The sequence below is a fragment of the Lithobates pipiens genome, unplaced genomic scaffold, assembly GCF_037356315.1.
Source record: "Lithobates pipiens isolate NorthernLeopardFrog02 unplaced genomic scaffold, aLitPip1_a1.2 Scaffold_1, whole genome shotgun sequence".
NCBI classification, from domain to species: domain Eukaryota; kingdom Metazoa; phylum Chordata; class Amphibia; order Anura; family Ranidae; genus Lithobates; species Lithobates pipiens.
In genome coordinates this window covers 218,073,487-218,088,804 of record NW_027507685.1, presented here as the reverse complement: position 1 = coordinate 218,088,804, position 15,318 = coordinate 218,073,487, and the positions used below count along the sequence as shown (strand labels likewise).

The following is a 15,318-nucleotide window of genomic DNA, read 5'->3' as shown; positions in this document are numbered from 1 at the left end:
ACTCAAAAGCTCCTGCTCCATTTTGAGCGGCAATCGCTGTGATTTGCCATGATTTGTCGCACGAAAAAACTGCCGCGCAATTGGGTTGCCATTAGGAAGTAATGGTATCGCACATGCTTCCTGCAATTCCACCCGCGATGCAAATCGCCTACGTGTGAACGGCGCCTTAGTGCTCTGGATTGAGACAAGTACACACTATAGAGGTATATGCTTTGTTCATGTCTTGAGGTTTGCAGACACTTTAACACCCATATATACCCAATCAACAATGCACTGGGACAGATTTACACAACTGCCACAAAAAACGCATCTCCAGTTCTTACAAATCAATACGGATTCCCCCCCCCCCCCCCCCCCCCCAAGCAGCTGCTGCTATAGTGACACTGTAAAGCTAATAAAAAAAAAATTCAAGTTATTATCTTGCACGTGTTCGGTTGATCCTAAACCATTGAAAATACATTTATATTGCATGCAGAAAGTATATTTGCGCATCAAACAACACGCAGCCTGCTTGCCAAGGTAACAGCTATACAGCGCAACCGTTTTCATCAGCGCAATAAAATAAATTTGGTTTGTACGTTGTTATGCAAAACATGTTCCCCGACTATAATCCAGAGCACAGACAGATGGTGTGATTGGCTGAGCCTACATACATAATGATCAGGAGGACAACGGCCACTCCAGTAACTCAAACAATGATACCATTGTGCTAGAAAAGTAAACGTCAAAGCAGGTGACTGTACAGGTAAAATGGGTTAAACATTCATCCACGGCTGCTGAAGTCCACATGTAACACCTCCCCACCCCACCCTTATCACAGTCTAGTAAGCCCACACGGCCCCCCCAAAGCAGCTTCTGTATTGGCTTGTGTGACAAAGACAAGTGCTTCAGATGTCAGGTTGTGTAGGTGCAATGTGACAGCTAAACAGAAACATTATGGAGGGGAGCAGAGCAGCGAGCGAAAGAATGATTGAATGAGGGGGCAGAGGCTGGCGGCGAGGTCAGCAGGGGAGGAGGAGGAGGAGGGGGGCTTTGGAGAGATGACAGGGAGACCCGTGTGAAAGGTGGAGGAAAGAATCAGGGGACACACAAGAGCCAGAAGAAGGGAGGATAGAGTAGAGGCAGAAGGCACACTGGACACTGTGACATCACCTGACACTGTGACATCACCTGACACTGTATGGATACTTCATGGGGGGGCATGCTGATAAGGCTGGCCATACATTATACAATTTTCCTTTAGATGTACCAAAACCATAGAATATGAGGTCAAACCTAAACACTCAATTTGTATGCAATGGAGGTAGGCCCTTGCACTATATAGTTAAAAGTAAATCTAAAGAAATTTGAAAGAGAAAATTGTATCAGGTATGGCCAGCCTAACAGATTATGGAGTTAAATAGGGAAATGATATTGGCGAGGTGACAGCGGGGTCTGCTTATAGCGGGATAGGTGTGCAGTCACAGGAAATAAGGGAGTCATAGAAACAAGAGAGAGAGAGATGAGTAAATAAACTGGAACTAATCCTGCGGTAAAAGACTTTCATCAGAGTAAGTGCCTGAAATACACTGGGGGTGATTAATAACACAAATAAAGACAAAATGGGATTGTTACCCATGGCAACTAGGAGAGGGGCTTTCCTTCTGCAACATGTATAAAAAATGGACCGAAACGGGTCTCTAAAAGCAACATTTACTTTTTATAGATCTGCCCCAGACTGGAATGAAAAATCCAAAATGGTCTCATTTGTTTAGCCAGAGCAAAGATCAGAGTGGTACAGGACAGGGACCAGTGGGGGCCAACACACCAACAAGAGGGACGCTACACTGACCAGTAGCAGACAATTAGGTTTTTGTTTATTTAAGGCAAATCAGACTCATTTAATAAAAGCAAACATCACTACCGTATATACTCGAGTATAGGTCGATCCGAATATAAGCCGAGGCCCCCAATTTACAACAAAAAAAAAATGGGAAACTTATTGACTCGTGTATAAGCCGAGGGTGAGACATGCCTGTCCATCCTTGTGTGTCCGCCCAGCCGCCCTGTGTGTCCGCCCAGCCGCCCTGTGTGTCCGCCCAGCCGCCCTGTGTGTCCGCCCAGCCGCCCTGTGTGTCCGCCCAGCCGCCCTGTGTGTCCGCCCAGCCGCCCTGTGTGTCCTGAGCCTGTGTCCTTCTGCACATACGGCGGCCATGCCAGGATCGCCGCACCTCTTCTCATCTGTGACAGACGGCGGCCATTCCACTGTTCAAAAGCCGCGCCTCCGTCTGTGATAGGCGGAACACTCAATTTCCCAGCAGTCTGTGTTCCGCCTATCACAGACAGGGAGGCGCGGCTTTTGAATAGTGGAATGGCCGCCGTCTGTCTGCACGACACGCTGATCGGGTAGACAGACGGCGGTGACTCGAGTATAAGCCGAGGGGGGCACTTTCAGCCTAAAAAAAGGGGGCTGAAAATCTCGGCTTATACTCGAGTATATACGGTATGTATAGTTAGTGATAAGCCTAGAACACACGATCAGAAACTCGGACAAAAAAATGCAGCATTCATAATGATCGTACAATAATCTGATTATTAGTACACAGCTTTTGAGAGCCGATCACAACAGTTCATCTGAAATGATCCGATGGGACAAAACATGAACATTTTTCTCATAGGATACCAGAACGTCTGACTTGTCTGATCAGTACAGTTTTCGTTAAGACAAAAATTAAAATCAGAAGAGCAAGGAGATGATATATGCTTTGAAATAATACAATACAACACTTTTTACAAGTTGAGTAACCTTAAACTATGTATAGGGTTCTTTACTGTAAGAGCGGCAAGGATGTGGAATTCCCTTCCACAGGAGGTGGTCTCAGCGGGGGGCATGGATAGTTTAAAAAAACTATTAGATAAGCACCTGAAAGACCACAACATACAGGGATATACAATGTAATACTGACATATAATCTCACACATAGGTTGGACTAGATGGACTTGTGTCGTTTTTCAACCTCACCTACTATGTAACTATGAGTAACTGCTTAATTTTTGATATGAGAATAGCATGCAAAAAAAAAAAAAAAAAAAAAAGACTGACGATCATTCGTCTGACATTCTCAGTGTGTACGGGCCTTTAGTTTATTCCAATAGAGCAGACACTCTGAGAGGTCCTCTAGAGCAGGGATATGCAATTAGCGGACCTCCAGCTGTTGCAAAACTACAACTCCCATCATGCCTCTGGGTGTCATGCTTGTGGCTGTCAGAGTCTTGCTATGCCTCATGGGACTTGTAGTTCTGCAACAGCTGGAGGTCCGCTAATTGAATATCCCTGCTCTAGAGGTTGCTAGGGGCTCCTTGAGCTGTGACAACCAATGTAAGAGCCATTTTTCCTCCCAATGGCCACCAAAGTAAGGGTCAATTTGCAACAAATGACCACTAATGTATGGAACATTCCCCCTTCCACTGACAACCAATGTAAGGGGCATTCTTCCTTTCAAAGGCCACCAATATAAGGGGAGTGCTTTGCCTCAATGACCACCAATGTATGGAGCATTTCTCTTTCCTCTGACAACTTATGTAAGGGGCATTCCACTTTCCAACGACCACCAATAAAGGGCATTCTTCGCTTCACTGAAAACCAATGTAAGGGCCAATTTCCTACAAATGACCACCAATCTTTCAGACATTCTTCCTCCCAAAAACCACCAATGTAAGGGGGGTGGTTTCCTCCCACTGATCAGCAATATAAAGGACATTCCTCCTCTCACCGACAACCAATGTAAGGGGCATTCTTCCTCCCAATAGCCACCAAAGAAGGTGACCAAATGAAGGTGAGTTCTTCCTCCCACTGACCATCATTCTAATTAGCATTCTTCGCCCAATGACCACCAATATATAGGGCATGCATTCTTCCACTGACAACCAATGTAAGGAATATTCTTTCTCCCAATGACTACCAATGTAAGGGGCATTATTCTTGCTGACCCCCATATATTAGTATCAGCAGGTGTTACCTAAGACCTGAAAATGATTTTTAAAGGGGATGTAAAGGCAGAAAGTTTATCTTAATTCTACGCATTACGATAAAAAAAAAACCTGTGTGCAGAAACCACCCCAACACTTACCCGAGCCCCATCTTCCTCCAGCAATTTCCACAAGCGCCTTGGTCAATCGAGACGCTCCTCTTGATTGGCTGAGACACAGCAGCGGTGCCATTGGCTCCCGCTGCTGTAAATCAAAGTCCGTCAGCCAAGACAAGAGAGGGGGCGGGCCAGGACTCTAAGTCTGAATGGACAAAGGGAGCTATGACTCAGCTTGGGGGCCCCCTTGCTGTGGAGGGCACTCGGCAGGAGGGAGGGGCCAGGAGCACAGAAGAGGGACCTGAGAAGAGAAGGCTCTGTGCAAATCTACTACAACAGAGGAGGCAAGTTTAACATGTTTGTGACTTTTTTTTGGGGGGGGGGCGCGACGCCAAGACTTTACAATCACTTTAAATGTTCCTTTGGGGCTAAAAAGTTGAGACTCAGTGGTTTTGCTCTTACAAGCAGCAAGACCCCTTCTACACTGGGGCGCTTTGCAGGCACTACAGCCCTAAGTGGCGCCTGCAAAACGCCCTGAAACAGTCGCTGCTTTGTCTCCAATGTGAAAGCCCCCAGGGCTTTCCCACTGGAGCGGTGCGCTCGCAAGTCGGTAAAAAAAAATGTCCTGCTAGCAGCATCTTTGGAGCGGTGAAGGAGCGATGTATACACCGCTCCTGCCCATTGAAATCAATGGGGCAGCGCGGCTATACTGCCGGCAAAGCGCCTCTGCAGAGGCACTTTGCGGTGTTTTTTTAAATGTTTCTCGGCTGCAAGCAGGGGATAAAACTGCCGCGCCGACGGCCAAATGGCACCGCAAATCCGACGGTAAAGCTCCGCTAAAAATAGTGGCGCTTTACCGCCGACGCGTCTTCCGCCCCAGTGTGAAAGGGGCCTAGCAATAGCAGCCAATTGTAATCCATCTTTCTGAAAATAAAGTCCGATTGCAACAATTAAACTCATAATGAAGATATTTGTATCCAAACAAACCATAAACCGACCCCAGAGTCATTCCAAAAATGTAACCTTTTCTGTGGGGAAAATAACCTTGCAGTTTATGGTGCCTCACATTTGAAACCGTCAGCTACATGCGCAAAGACTAAAAATCAGAGCGAAGTCTGCCACTCCTCCCAAGAGGAAAAAATTAAATAAAAATCAGCTATCGATGTGAAATTCCCCTAAATTTGGTCTCGGTACTCTGTGCAATCGCTCCCTATGATGAAGCCTACTGCATGTGTGGGAGAAGGGTAAACACATTTCATCGGTGTCCTGGACTCGGTTGCATTATTCGCTTGTTTTCCATTACAAGTAGCAGCGTGAAGGTAACAAAAGCACGTAAGGAGCATTTGTATCAATGACATTTAGAAGGAGAGCGGACATGTGAGAACATGGGGGAGGGAAGGGGACATAAAAGACTACAACTCCCACAAAACTCCCATCGGGAAAAGCTTGATCAGGGCAGGCGTCAGAACAGATTAAGATTATAAAACCTAACCTATAGGACAGAATTGTTTATGTGCGATTACCATATAAATTATAATAATTAAATACTTGCTAATTACTGATCTGATTATCTGTCAGGATGTCAGTGATATGTATAAATCAATATAAGGACAGCTGTGACGTGGGAGATATTCTGCACTAGAGAGTACTGGCCTTCTGTGTAAAGTAACAAAAAAGCATTAAAATGTCATTTATTCCCGCATAGAGCCCCACACACAAAACCTACAATTAGTCAGTTCTATGGACGTCACTGAGCAGATCCTCTCCCACACAGAGATGGCATTGGGAAGACAGATTCAGGGAGAACAGCAAGCTGCACAAATACATATATGGTGCACAAACTTGGCACATCTTGCGCACCAACAGAAAATACACGACATTCTGCTACTTACCCCCCCTTTGCTTCGGACATTTACTTGACCCATCACTGTATCCGTTATAAGTGATCCTTTGTGCATCAAACTTCCCCACTAGCCGTTGATCATGAAATTTTTTCCTTCCACAAACTCCCTTTAATATCACCTAGTCACAATCAATACAAATCATCACCCGAACACCCGGCCTCACCTTGCGCTCTGACATGTGAAAGCGTCTGAAAGATGATGTGTTCCTGTTGCCAAGAGCAACCAAATTCCACCTGTTCATGATTGTATTGCAGTATGGGGCGATGATGGGGCCATCCTGATTGATTGCTACAAACAAGAACTGTTCTTTGTACAAGTATATACTGTATACACATCCCAATGATTGAATCCAGGGGTCTCCAAACTGCAGGTCGGGTGCTGGATGCACCCCTTTTCTTTCCTTTATCCAGCCCTTGGGACACCATTTCTTGCACTGATACAGTGGTGTGAAAAAGTGTTTGCCCCCTTCCTCATTTCCTGTTCCTTTGCATGTTTGTCACACTTAAGTGTTTCGGAACATCAAACCAATTTAAACAATAGTCAAGGACAACACAAGTAAACACAAAATGCAATTTGTAAATGAAGGTGTTTATTATTAAAGGTGAAAAAAAATCCAAACCATCATGGCCCTGTGTGAAAAAGTGATTGCCCCCTAAACCTAATAACTGGTTGGGCCACCCTTAGCAGCAACAACTGCAACCAAGCATTTGCGATAACGTGCAATGAGGCTTTTACAGCATCCTGGAGGAATTTTGGCCCACTCATCTTTGCAGAATTGTCCTAATTCAGTTACATTAGAGGGTTTTCGAGCATTAACGGCCTTTTTAAGGTCATACCACAACATCTCAATAGGATTCAGGTCAGGACTTTGGCTAGGCCACTCCAAAGTCTTCATTTTGTTTTTCTTCAGCCATTCGGTGGTGGACTTGCTGGTGTGTTTAGGATCATTGTCCTGCTGCAGAACCCAAGTTCGTTTCAGCTTGAGTACACGAACAGATGGTCGGACATTCTCCTTCAGGATCTCTTGGTAGACAGCAGAATTCATAGTTCCTTTTATCACGGCAAGTCTTCCAGGTCCTGAAGCAGCAAAACAGCCCCAGACCATCACACTACCACCACCATATTTTACTGTTGGTATAATGTTCTTTTTATGAAATGCAGTGTTCCTTCTACGCCAGATATACTTGGACACACACCTTCCAAAGAGTTCCACTTTTGTCTCATCGGTCCACAGAATGTTGTCCCAAAAGTCTTGGGGATCATCAAGATGTGTTGTGGAGAAATTGAGACGAGCTTTGATGTTCTTTTTGCTCAGCAGTGGTTTTCTCCTTGGAACTCTGCCATGCAGGCCATTTTTGCCCAGTCTTTTCCTGATGGTGGAGGCATGAACGCTGACCTTAACTGAGGCAAGTGAGGCCTGCAGTTCCTTGGACGTTGTTGTGGGGTCTTTTGTGACCTCTTGGATGAGTCGTCGCTGCGCTCTTGGGGTAATTTTGGGCGGCCGGCCACTCCTGGGAAGGTTCACCACTGTTCCATGTCTTCGCCATTTGTGGATAATGGCTCTCACTGTGGTTCGCTGGATTCCCAAAGCTTTGGAAATGGCTTTATAACCCTTTCCAGACTGATAGATCTCAATTACTTTCTTTCTCAATTGTTCCTGAATTTCTTTGGGTCTCGGCATGATGTGTAGCTTTTAAGGATCTTCTGGTGGACCTTACTGTGTCAAGCAGCTCCTATTTAAGTAATGCCTTGATTGTGAACAGGTGTGGCAATAATCAGGCCTGGGTGTGGCTAGAGAAATTGAACTCAGGTGTGGACAACCACAGTTATAGTATGTTTTAACAAGGGGGGCAATCACTTTTTCACACAGGGCCATGATGGTTTGGATTTTTTTTCACCTTTAATAATAAACACCTTCATTTACAAATTGCATTTTGTGTTTACTTGTGTTGTCCTTGACTATTGTTTAAATTGGTTTGATGTTCCGAAACACTTAAGTGTGACAAACATGCAAAGGAACAGGAAATGAGGAAGGGGGCAAACACTTTTTCACACCACTGTATGAGGCACTATTCCACCCACTGACACCAGTGATGAGGAACTATTCTTCCACTGACTCCAATGATCAGACATTATTCCTCCACTGAGATGGGACATTCTTCTCTCCGACACCATCATTGGGGGCTGTTCTTTTCCTTGATACCATTTTCTACTCAATGGGTCCCACCTAAGGTCTAAAGAGCAGTAAACACACCCTTTGTTTAGAAAGTTTGAAGACCCCTAATCTGACAAGAGACCTGGGTGAGAGAACCAACATTGTCTGGTCTATACCAGTGGTCTGCCAATTGCAGCCCTTTCCCTGCCTTTATGTGGTTCTTAGGGCATCATTTCATACACTTCTACTAACAATGGGGTATAATCCCCCCCCCCCCCATTTACACCAACAATGGAACAAAATCCCTCCAACGGGGCACAAGTCCTCCCAAATACACCAATGACAGGACACAATTCCACCCAATGGGACACAATTCCCCCCAATGACACCAACAACGGGACACAATTCCCCCCCAATGACACCAACAACGGGACACAATTCCCCCCCAATGACACCAACAACGGGACACAATTCCCCCCCAATGACACCAACAACGGGACACAATTCCCCCCCAATGACACCAACAACGGGACACAATTCCCCCCAATGACACCAACAACGGGACACAATTCCTCCCAATGACACCAACAACGGGACACAATTCCTCCCAATGACACCAACAACGGGACACAATTCCTCCCAATGACACCAACAACGGGACACAATTCCTCCCAATGACAACAACAACGGGACACAATTCCTCCCAATGACAACAACAACGGGACACAATTCCTCCCAATGACACCAACAACCGGACACAATTCCTCCCAATGACACCAACAACCGGACACAATTCCTCCCAATGACAACAACAACGGGACACAATTCCTCCCAATGACACCAATAACGGGACACAATTTCTTCACTTTACTGTCCTTCAAACTTTAGGGGCCGCACTGTTTACAGTGGGAGTAGAAAATGTCCTGGTGTCGGAGGGTGTTAACACCGTCCCATGATTATTAGGGGGAGTAATCGTTCCCCTTTGTTGCTATCAATAAGAGAAATCGTGTGCCATCATTGGTGTCAATGAGAGGAATAGTGTGCCATCATTATTGTCAGTGGGAGAAACAGTTCCCCTACTGTTGGTGTCATCGCCAGGAACTATGCCCCAAGAGCTGTGTTAAAAAAAAAAAAAAAAAAAAAGCAAAGGGCCGCAGATTGGAAACCACTGCTTTTGAGCAACTGTGGGTTTGGCCTGTGTATGTCTTCTGGTCTTCTATGGGTTGAGCACAGATAGTTTTGATGCAGCAATTCCTCCTGCCGGGCCATTGTCTTCTACTGGTTGGGGAGGGTTGGAGAAGCCGCCCCGCCAGGATAAGACAGTGATAATCGCTAAAGAATCTGGCAGGCTGGTTGTACCCAAGTTGATTAATCATCTTGGTACATTCAGCCTGCCCATTAACGGTTCGAATCTTGGCCAGATCCTGCTGAACCGGCCGAGATTTAAACAGTCTATGGCCCACCTAAAGATAAATTCATCCAAAACTAGACAAACTGGATATAGATGCACTTTAATCACTCAAAATCATCAGCATTGTACCTTTCACTACAATCTTTCTTCTTATACCATAGGCAAGTTACATCACCAATTACACCCAAATCTCGATCTGCACCAGGACAGGCTTCTCTACTATATCATACCACTGCGTAGGGATGTAGTGCCAACACGCAAAATAACACCCCCCCCCATGTCATACAATGGAGTCCTGTGCTTGTAAACACTTTTATGGTCTAGACCAGTGATGGTGAACCTTGGCACCCCAAATGTTTTGAAACTACATTTCCCATGATGCTCAACTACACCGCAAAGTGCATGAGATATCATGGGAAATGTAGTTACAAAACATCTGGGGTGCCGAGGTTCACCATCACTGGTCTAGGCCAAAACTTCCTTTCTGCAGCTTCACACAATTTGCTGTGCATCATCTTCACATCTTCCATGACCAGCTCTGTATTTCCTCATACGATCAGTGCCATTATCTGTCTCCATCATAGGGTAACAACCGCCCCCTCCCCCAATGTTCCTGCAAGATATATACTAGTCACTGCGGTACCCCAGTACTTTCCTATGGGGGTTGATGATGTCCTCAGGAACCGGGAGCGTCTGAGAGAAGGAGAGCAAGGACTAAGGTAAATAGTGTGCCCTTCACCCCGGGGCCTCAACATTTAACCCTCGCAGTAGAGCTGCGAAATTAATCGCCAAGAATCGCTATCGCGATCTTGACTAAAAAGTGTTCCACAATTCTTTCTATGCAAAGAATTCTCTCTGCTCTTCTGAAGCCCTCAAAAGAAAGGAAGAAAAAAACTGGGCAGTCGGCCAAGAATCAAAACATTCTTTATCAGTTGAACTTAAGAATAAACATTGTAACAATTTGTTAATGGAATAGACTTTAACCACTTAAATGTTAAACCTTTTTCTGACATTTGTTGGTTTCAAGTACAAAATCATTTTTTTTTTTGCTAGAAAATTACTTAGAACCCCCAAACATACATACATATATACACACACACACATATATATATATATATATATATATACACATACACACACACATCGCGCAGCGGTCTTTCAAATGCAATTTTTTTTATTTTTTAACTCACGTTAATGAATTTAAAATAAAAAAAAAAAAAAAAAAAACAGTAAAAGTTAGCCCATTTTTTGTATAAAATGGGAAAGATTTTATGTTACAAGGATCCTGATCTTTTTATTCAAAGCAAAAAAAACGTGATTCACATTTTGGCCAGAATCGTGCAGCTCTACGGATCCCAATGTAAGGGAGTTTTTTTTTTTTTTTAATCCAGTTAAGGTTCTCATATGTACAAAATTCATACAATTAGAAAGATGAACGTTCACAACGGGCCTTCCCAGCAGAAACCAACATCCTACAACAGTGATGGTGAACCTTGGCACCCCAGATGTCTTGGAACTACATTTCCCATGATGCTCCACTACACTGCAGAGTGCATGAGCATCATAAGAAATGTAGTTCCAAAACATCTGGAGTGCCAAGGTTCGCCATCACTGCCCTACAACTTGAACTTCCACATCCTCCCTCAGTCCTATTATTGGTATGCCGGGAGGAGAAGAGCGGAGGGAGAGGAGAATGATCGGGTCCATGTGGTGTATGAGCGCGGCTAAAGAGACACGGCAGGATATGTGGGAGTTTGGATGGTCAGGGGACACGGGCACAGTGAATGGTGTATCACTGGAAATATGGCAGAAATCCAATGGTGCAAGTCCAGAACTGTGCCAACCGCTGCCTATCATGGCACAGCAACACCGGATCTCTACCCATTGAGCATCCACAATGCCCTACAATAACCCCCAGATATCCAGCAATGTGCCATGACCTGAACCCTCCCTCACTGATCGTCATGCAACCCCCATCTCCTGCACCCCCCGATCTCTTACCCTACACTTGTCACTCTGCAATGACTAGAGCCTCCAGATTCCAGACACATACTGGAGCCTTCAGATTCCTCATCACAGCTGGCACCCCCAGATTTCATATGTCATGACCTGCTCCCCCCTAATTCCTATCATACACCTAACACTGTAGGACTCCCCATAAACTGCACCCCTCTATTTCCAGTCATATACTCGCCATTGTGCCAACACCCACCACCGCGCCTCCACACACCCTGCCATACACCCCCAGATTTCCAAACTACCACCACTCACTGTAACAGAAGACCCATCTCCCCAATATGCTGCACCCCTCAATTCTAAGCCACAGAGATCACTGTGTCAACAACCCCCCCAAATAACCTGCACCCCCAGATTTTTAGTCAAATACATATCCCATCATTATCCTGCACCCCCAGATTTGCAGTCTTACACTAGTCCCTGTGCCATGCCCTAAAGCTTTCTCATACACCCACCCACACACCCACCCACTGTGTCAGCAGAAGCCCTCAAAATCCAGAACAATGCCAGGACTTGAATCCCCCCCCCCCTTCGTATTTCCAATCAAACCCCAGTGGCTGTGCCATGCTCTTGCCCCTGAATTCCCATCCATCATAAACCAATTGCAGTACAAGCAGAAGCTCCCCTCCCCCATATGCTGCACCCCCAGATTTCCAGCCAAACACCAGTCACTGTGACAACACGTCCCCCATATAACCCGAACCCCCAGATCTGCAGCCAATTACTGTGCCAAGTGCTGATCCCTCTAAGACCTCCTCATATCCCAGACACTGTGCCACTAGAGGCCCCCCCAATATATCTAATCATTGTGCCATAAGGGCCCCATAACTTGTACCCCCATATTTCCAGTCATTAGGCCACCAATATAAGCTATACAAGCAACTATGCTATTAAGGTTCCCCCATTTGTCTTGCCCCCCCCCCCCCCCATATATCCTGCACACTCATATTTACAGACATTCAGCCATTATGGCTACAAATATAACTTACACCCCCCGCATATTCCTAGCGATTGTGCCATTAGGGCCCCTATAGGTCATGCACCCCCATATTCCCAGTCACTGGGTATCCCTTTTATATCCAGCAGCCCCATATTCCCAGTCATTAGGGCTCCCTTTTATATCCTGCACCCCCATATTCCTAGTCATTGTGCCACTGAAGGCCCCCAGAACTTGTACCCCCCTGTAGTCTCACTTAGGGGCCCCCATATGTCTTCCTTCCCAATATTCCCAGTCATTCAGCCATTAGAGCCCCCCAAATATAACTGCTACCCCCTGTCATTACGGCCCCCCCATACAACGTGCACCCCAATTTTCTCAGTGATTGTCCATTAAGGGCACCCAAAGCGTGCACCCCCATATTCTCAGTCATTAGGGGCCCTCTTTTATATACTGCATGCCATATTAACAGTTATTGTGCCATTGGGGGCCCCCATACATTGTACCCCCATACACTCAATCATTGGGAGCCCTCCATAGTCCTTGTGATTAGGGACCCCCCATATGTCCTGCTTTGCAATATTCCCAGTCATTTAGCCATTACAGCCCCCCAAATTTAACCGGTACCCCAGTCATTAGGATCCACCATACAACCTGCACCCTCATATTCTCAGTCATTAGGGGCCCCCTTTTATAAACTGCACCCCCATACTCAGTCATTGTCCCATTGGGGTCCCCCATGACTTGTACCCCCATAGTCCCAATCATTAGGAGTCCCCCCATGTCTTGTACCCCCCAAAAACACCCCCATAATCTCAGTTAGGGCCCCTCCATATTCTGAGTAATTGTGTCATTGTGGGACCCCCTTATATTCCCAGTCATTAGGGGCCCCCATATATCCAGCACCCCCATATTCCCAGTCATTAGGGTTCCCTTTAATATTCTGCACCCCCACATTCCCAGTCATTGGGCCATTGGAGGCCCCCATACACTAAATTAGGAGGTCCTCCCCCATATGTCCTTATTTCCAGTCAGTCATTAATCCGCCCCCACCAATATAACTGGTACTCCTTGTCATTAGGGTCCCCCATACAAACTGCACCCCCATATTCTCACTGATTGTGCATTAGGGGCCCCCAAAGCTTGCACCCCCATATTCTCAGTCATTAGGGACCCCCTTTTATATACTGCACCACCATATTCCCAGTCATTGTGGGGCCCCCATTACATGTACCCCCATACACTCAATCATTGGGAGTCCCCCATATTCGTAGTGATTAGGGACCCCCCCATATGTCCTGCTTCCCAATATTTACCCATTCACCCATTACAGCCCCACCAATTGAACCAATACCCCCAGTCATTAGGGTCCACCATACAACCTGTACCCCCATATTCTCAGTGATTGTGCATTGGGGCCCCAAAAGCTTGCATCCCCATATTCAGTCATTAGGGACCCCCTTATATATATATACACTACACCCCCATATTCTTAGTCATTGTGCCACTGGGGTCCCCCATAGTCCCATTCATTAGGAGCCCTGCCAATTACTTGTACCCCCATAGTCCCAATCATTAGGGGGCCCCCATTACTTGTACCCCCATAATCCCGATCATTAGGGGCCCCCATTACTTGTACCCCCATAATCCCGATCATTAGGGGCCCCCATTACTTGTACCCCAATATTTTCAATTATGGGTTCACATATTGTCAATGATTGTGCCCCCCATGATCTAAGGGGGTCCCCCATAATCCCAATAATTGTGTCATTAGGAGACCCCCTTATATTGCCAGTCATTAGGGATCCCCCATAGTCCCAGCACCCCCCGCTCAGCTCTCTTCGCACATCCCGGTCCCATCTGGAGCACACAGCCGGCTCCCTTCCCCCGGGACCGCTCCTCCGTCCCCCGGCTCCGTCCATTCCTCTCCCCGCTCTTCTCCCTCCACACACCGCCCCCCATCCACTTTCCCCCGGACTTCCCCCAGGTTCCGGCACTTACCGACATCGGCTCCCCCGGAATCCCACTCCGAGCTCCGCCGATCCCAGCGCTTCCCACAGCGACACTACACGGCACGCCCACCGCCCACAGGCACGCCCACCGCCTCTGCACTCACCACGCTAAGCCCGCCCCCGGCCAACATGGCCTCCTCAACGCCGCCAACCATAGCGTGCTCTGCCAACCACAAGTCTTTTTTTAATTTCTATCAGCTTTATTAACAAGTCCAGAAGGTGAACACTGGCAGTGAACTTGTCAGCAGAGATCACAGGGGCTTCTAGGAAGAGTCTCGAATCCATAGTTCCCAACTGTCCCTGATTTGGAGGGACTGTCCCTTTGTCCCTCATTCCTTCTCATCTGTCTCTCATTTTGGTCTGATCTATATAGTTGTATATATAATGCACTTTTTATCTTTCAAAAGGTGTTTCCCAGCGCTAAATCTTTCATCCCATTTCTAAATTGCTGCATTTGTACATTTTAAAAGCCAATATAAAGGAACAGTAGTGGTAAAAAAAAAAGTCCTTGTGGATTTAATTACCACTTAAAGCGGGAGTCCACCGGGACTCCGCGTTTTTTTTTTTTTTTTTAAAAGCCAGCAGCTACAAATACTGCAGCTGCTGATTTTTAAATAGTGACACTTACCTGTCCAGCGCGCCCGCGATGTCGGCACCCGAAGCCGATCGCTCGCTCGTCTGGCGGGTCCTGCCGCCGCCATCTTGGGTATGGGAATCAGGAAATGGAGCCTTTCGGCATCATTTCCCAGTTCCCTACTGCGCATGCGCGAGCCGCGCGGCGCAATCCGGACGGTCCCCGCTGCCTCTGGGAGCTGTGTG

At 46.5% G+C, this 15,318-nt stretch overlaps 1 protein-coding gene across 4 annotated transcripts in view; it reads right to left on the bottom strand.

Moving 5' to 3' along the window:
* The window catches only part of SIPA1L3 (signal induced proliferation associated 1 like 3), a 277,415-nt gene extending 262,817 nt beyond the window's left edge, over positions 1–14,598 (bottom strand). For all 4 annotated transcript variants that reach the window (XM_077482696.1, XM_077482750.1, XM_077482741.1 and 1 more), the window contains exon 1: positions 14,489–14,598. The gene's annotated coding sequence lies outside the window, so the exon portion shown is untranslated. The remainder of the gene's footprint in view (positions 1–14,488) is intronic.
* Between the last annotated feature and the right edge of the window lie 720 nt (positions 14,599–15,318).